This window comes from Mytilus trossulus, chromosome 7, assembly GCF_036588685.1.
Source record: "Mytilus trossulus isolate FHL-02 chromosome 7, PNRI_Mtr1.1.1.hap1, whole genome shotgun sequence".
In the NCBI taxonomy this organism is placed as follows: domain Eukaryota; kingdom Metazoa; phylum Mollusca; class Bivalvia; order Mytilida; family Mytilidae; genus Mytilus; species Mytilus trossulus.
In genome coordinates, this window is record NC_086379.1 from 64,396,048 (window position 1) to 64,402,047 (window position 6,000).

The 6,000-nt window shown below is 29.3% G+C and overlaps 1 protein-coding gene across 10 annotated transcripts in view; it reads left to right on the forward strand.

Annotated features, from left to right (window-relative positions):
- The window catches only part of LOC134725559 (G protein-activated inward rectifier potassium channel 3-like), a 73,917-nt gene extending 69,044 nt beyond the window's left edge, over nucleotides 1-4,873 (forward strand). For all 10 annotated transcript variants that reach the window (XM_063589480.1, XM_063589484.1, XM_063589485.1 and 7 more), the window contains one exon: nucleotides 53-4,873. The gene's annotated coding sequence lies outside the window, so the exon portion shown is untranslated. The remainder of the gene's footprint in view (nucleotides 1-52) is intronic.
- The last annotated feature ends 1,127 nt before the right edge of the window (nucleotides 4,874-6,000 follow it).

Here is a 6,000-nt window from a genome sequence, read left to right on the forward strand (position 1 = left end):
AAAAAAATCCAACCAAAGGGAGGTAATCCAATATATCTATTTATCATTTCAGACATCCAAAACAGAACATCATTCCAGGGTTGCTGAAAATTTTAAAACAGTTGTCAGTTGTTTGTGATTTTCCAGAACAAAACCTTTTTAAATGTATTTGTATTATATTACTAAAGTGATTTTTTTAATTGTAAATTATTGTACAAATTTTTAAGAAAGACTTTTGTCATTAATTCTTTTCTGTCAGTATTAGTATTTCAGTTCATAAGCTGAACCTTTACTGTCTCAACAAAGGAGTAGGTCCGGTAAAACCCCTTTTTGGCCCCAAAATATAACAGTTTTACAAAATTGTTAAAATGTAAACTTTTAGTTATTTATTGGACAGTTGAATGCTTCTGCTACATAAATATGCGCTGTTTTTGACAATACAATGCACATATATCTGGTTGTAGCACCATTAAGTCATGCTAAATTACTGAAATCTTCAAAATTCTATCATTTTAGTTAAATTTTAGACGGTTTCCGTGTAAAAAGTAAGTGGCCGCATTTGTGTTCATCCTTAATATTGAAATGTAAGTTGTATTTTATGATAATACATAACATATATAAAGGTTGTGGATGAACAGGGATGCGGCCATTTTCATTTTTGACCAAAAACATCTGAAAAGTGACGTTTTTTGGCATATTTGAGAGATTTTTCATATTTGAGCTTGAATTTGATCGTTTTTAATGACTAAATTAGTTAAAATCTTTCACAAAAACTAATTGAATCAAGTGAAATAGACACTTAAGTGTTTAAAAAGTGGTCAAAATCTTTCATCAGATGAAACTGAAATTTAAGGCCAAAATGAGTCCTTATCGGACCTACTCCTTTGTTGGAATATACAGGTATTTTTTTTTCAATTAAAAATAACATGATCTGAATTCTTTAAATATCATTACAGGGGTATAGTATTATGGCTTTATAAATTAAAACAGGCAAAAAAACTACTGACCATACAAAGTTTATATAAGTCCCTTTCCCCCAAATATAAAGTGATAAATAAACCAGGCTACAAGGATTACTAATATAACAATAAAGATATTTACTGATGGTCAGTTCTACCTCAGTATAAACACGACTACACAATCTCAGGCACACACTGATCATTGCATATATTTGTCTGTAGCAAATCATCCTAAGCTTCTGTATACTTTATATACATATGAGTTCCATACAGAAAAGGAAAACACAGTATTGGATAACAATTGATAAAGTTTGCTATAAAGTGGATGGGGCTTATATCCATTTCTCTGCCTCTTTCGTGGGTTAATACTATAAAAGAGAAAATCATTGGAGATCATTAAATTCCAAAAATTAAAAGAGATTATATCAACAAAACTTATATTTGATTATATTCATCAAAATAGAGCAAATCTGAAGCCTTTTAGAAAATGTATTAAAAAAAGCCCTTTTTTGGGGGATAGGGGTAAATAACCATCTATACTCTATAGATTTTAAAACATAATTAGTACATTGACACTGTTATATGACATATTTATACATTGTACATTGTAATATGACATATTTATACATTGTACATTGTAATATGACATATTTATACATTGTACATTGTAATATGACATTTATACATTGTACATTGTAATATGACAAACATTGTACATATCATTGCTGTGATATGATTTCATTTAGATGTTTCATGCTGTTAGTACATGTATTGCAAACTTATTTTTAAATGTTTCATGAAAATAATAATTTGAATCATCAACAATGTAATTCCTGCTAAAAAGTATTGAAAGTCTGACAAATATTTTTTTTATATAACAATATGTACTTACTTTGTATACTGAAAAAAACCTTGTTGGCTCCTATAATTACAATCTATTTAAATATAAAATGGTCATAAAAAGTGTTTAACAAGACCTTCAGAATATGGCTGTCTTTTAAATATACCATTGTTAAAATAAAAACTTTCAATTATTGTTTTATGTAATGAAGGTTTGAAATAAATATGTCAGATTTGATATGAATGGTATGCCATGTTATTATAAAATTCAGGCTTGTTGACATGTTTGTAAACCACCTATTTGCATGCTATTCATTTCTTTGTGGAAAGGAATTTTGATTAGAAGCTAAAGCTTACATGTAATTTTTCATGCCTTTCAATGCAATGCATTATATTTGTTTTCCCAATTGCTGTTAATCCTCTTTAACAGAGGAAATATCATCCTTTATAAGGATTGAATTACAAAGACATAAGTAATCTTCATATCAGGGGCCTTGCTCAAACGGATTTAATAGGAAAGAAAATACTTAGTGGTAATAAGTTCATAGGTTTTCTTAATTGCATAATGTATATTTTTAATATGATATAAATGATTTAATAAAAGAATAGGAATGAAAATCTTGTTGATTTGAATTTTAGTAGGTATTGATAATAATATACAAACACAAATTTATTTATAAGTTATATACATTTGAAAACTTTGTAATTATTTATTGAATTTAGTATATTATTATTTTTTTTTAATTTATGAAGTGTGCTGTTAATTGGCACCATCTGTATGACCAACAGCATCTGTTAATTTACATGAACTTCACTAATTTAAAAAGTCATAGAGTTATTTCCCCTTAACCACTTTCCCCTTAACCACTGCTTGGTATATGGTAAAACGATATACTATTTAGCTTATCTATCCCTCCCTCATCAAGCCTCATAGAACATTGAATAATCAGGAGTCATAGAATTAATTGTTTCTTTTATAAATATGGGACACACTAGTAATTAAATTTTTGGTTGAAAATGTAAAATAATACCGCCAGACATATTTGAAATACTGAAAACTGGCTGAAAAAGGTGAAGATTTATTTTATAGAATTGTAAGCTTTTAGTGTGTCAACACAAAAGGTGGAGATTTGTTCTTTATAATTGTATAATTTAATTCGATTTACAGGAGTAGGAGGTCCCAATATTGGTCTAAGTGATCAATTGTCTTTTTATTTTTCATTGCCTTTACATGTGTCAAAGGTTGAATTGTTGTATAGCTTTTTGGTTAAATGTTGAATTTTTAATAAATTTGTACATAATTTTACTGAGTTTAATACTTGTATAAAAAGTTCTGAATCTCAATGTCTATCAATGAATCTCAGAATGAAATGTGATATGTGACATGTTATAGTTATAGAAGGTAGGGAGATTTTAGTTATAGAAGGAACAGAGATTTGAGTTAAAGAAGGAATGGAGATTTTAGTTATAGAAAGTAGAGAGATTTTAGTTATAGAAGGAACAGAGATTTTAGTTATAGAAGGTACAAAGATTTTAGTACGATTGTAGGACTAGAAAATCTTGTGAACTAAAAGAGATTTTAGTTCAGGATTTCTGAGGTCTCAGAAGAAGATGACTGACATCTTTGGTCTTGTTTTGGCAACCTCACAATCTACAAATGAGTTATAGAAAAAAGGTCAACAGAAAAAAATTATATTAATAGGGTTTTCACTAGGACGATGTAGGTAAATCATAGCATATTGATTTTTATATAGCTATTTCTAATAATGGTCTGGTATCATATTAAAATACAAGCGCTTGTGAAATTTTGCAACGTATTAAGGGAGTTTATCTTGAAATGAAATAAAATAATGATAGATGTTACTAAGCCCCTGATTTGCGTTTAAAACATTTAATACACATTTTTCAAGCTGAAGATAAAAAAGTTATTCATTTATATACTGTTTTAACATTTAATTTCAATTGGAATGCAACTTTGCATGGAAGTTTGTGGACACCAGATAAATCATGTTTCAACTGTAAAAAAAAATTAGAATGGGATTAATGTCTAAACATTGTTGAAAGACAATTTATTTTCTTAGGAATATTTATATAATACCTTTATTGTAGCTAATGTCTTTTATGATTTGACTTGACTGGAGAACACTGTCTTTAAGCTTTTCCCCATAGATTTAAGCAACTACTTTTGTAGGAAAGGATGTATTTTAAAGAGGAGAACCTCAAAAGGCTCTCATTATGTGATAAAAATGACAGATATATTTTATTTCACTTTGTATGTAGTTTGGCAGATCCTTCTAGCTGAATTCATGTTTACTTTAATGTCATTAAATTTATTTACTTACACCTATTAAGATATACTATGTATATTGATTGAGATGCTGATTGTGTCTTTCATTAAAAATATTAGTTTTAATTGGAAACTGCAGTTCAATTCAGAAATTTACGATTGATTTTTATTTTTAAATTAGCACTAAGAGGTTAAATATTGTATTTGAAGAAGGGGCATCAAAATTTGTTTGCAATGCAAAATAGTTTTATGGAATTCAGGGCCATTACATTACTTATTTTTGAGGTAGAAATTCAGGTTTCCATTTCAGAAACAGTAGAAAAAAGCTTGTATTCGAACCTTTAAAATTTGAAATTGCACATATTTAAAATCGAGCTTCACTCCATTCAGTAGTGTTGATTAAGATAGATAGTGAAGATAAAACCTCATTAACCATAGGGTGTCTTCTTTAAAAGCACTAAATCAGATAATTAGAAATAAAATATATCTAGTTATTTGCTGTCAGGAGAGAAGACACTGAACAAAACCTTAGATGATTCAGAGTAGACAGTCCATAATTTTCATAATTCTTACATTGTATTGTGTTAATCATGTGACCATTTTCTTTTTTCTGAATGAATGTAACATTTTGTGATGATTTGGGAATGGTGCTACATGATGTTGCTACAGTTATGAACATTTTATACTGTTTACTATTTTTACCATTTACATATTTAATTTTGCATCTTTTCACTATCATGCATATTTGTGTGTTAAGTTTCATTAATATTATATATTATTTTGAGTAAATAAAATCATTTTTTACCAAATGAAACTTTTATTTATTGGCAAATAAGGTTTAGAATTAGAATGGGGAAGGTGACCAAAGAGAAGAAAAACATGTTTCAAAAAAGACACAAATCCATGGGTGAAACGTCAAGGCACCTGGGATCTCCCCTAGTTTTTGGTGGGGTTCATGTTGCTTATTCTTGATTTTTTTATGTTGTGTAATGTGTACTGTTGTTTGTCTGTTCGTCTTTTTCGTTTTTAGCCATGGCGTTGTCACTTATTCTCGATTTATGAGTTTGACTGTCCCTCTGGTATCTTTCGTCCCTCTTTTGAGTATCTGAAGATTGCAGCTGTCAACCAACATGCCCATCATGACTAGAAATAGAACAAATGGGCAAGGTGAAAATAATTGTTTTATATCTTGAAGACTAAAAAGAGTATCTATTCAGGTGCAAACAAATGCAGCAGGTTAAAACGTTTTAATAATTCCCAACCTTGTCTATTCTCTAAATTTGCTATAAGACAGAAACAGTAAACAGCACTAAAAAGACCAACACTACCAGATCTATAAAATGACAAGATGAGTGGAACCATCAATTGACTACTTGTAAGAATAATTGCCCTTTGCCTATTTTCTTGAAAACATATACAGAAATTGCAAACAGCTAGAATTATGAGCCTTACAAGAATGCCCATATGACTGAACCCACAAAAGACTCCGTATATAATATGAGAGTTTACATTTTAGTGACAATTTGTTACCGTTTAGCCTAATTTCATACTGAGACTACTATAACACATGGTTATAGTAGTCTCAGTTGCATATGATATAAATAGAATATACAGACAACACAAATATCAATATGATGTAAATCGTCAGTTATAAGACTTATTTCCCTTACATGTAAATGATGATTGTTGAACGCTACTATACTAGACCAACAGTAACGTAATTTGCAAGGATAAGCAATACAACATCTACAAAATGTTAAGTGACCGATTCCAAATCGAGTTAAGCCTGACTCTCATCTAGAAATTGACCATGATGGTCGGTTGAGAACAAGACTTCTACAAAAGAGATGTGTTCAGCCTCTCTAATGCGAACTTTCAGTTTCTATGTAGCAACATTACAACAGCGACTGTACATGGAGTATGTCTCCTAGTTGA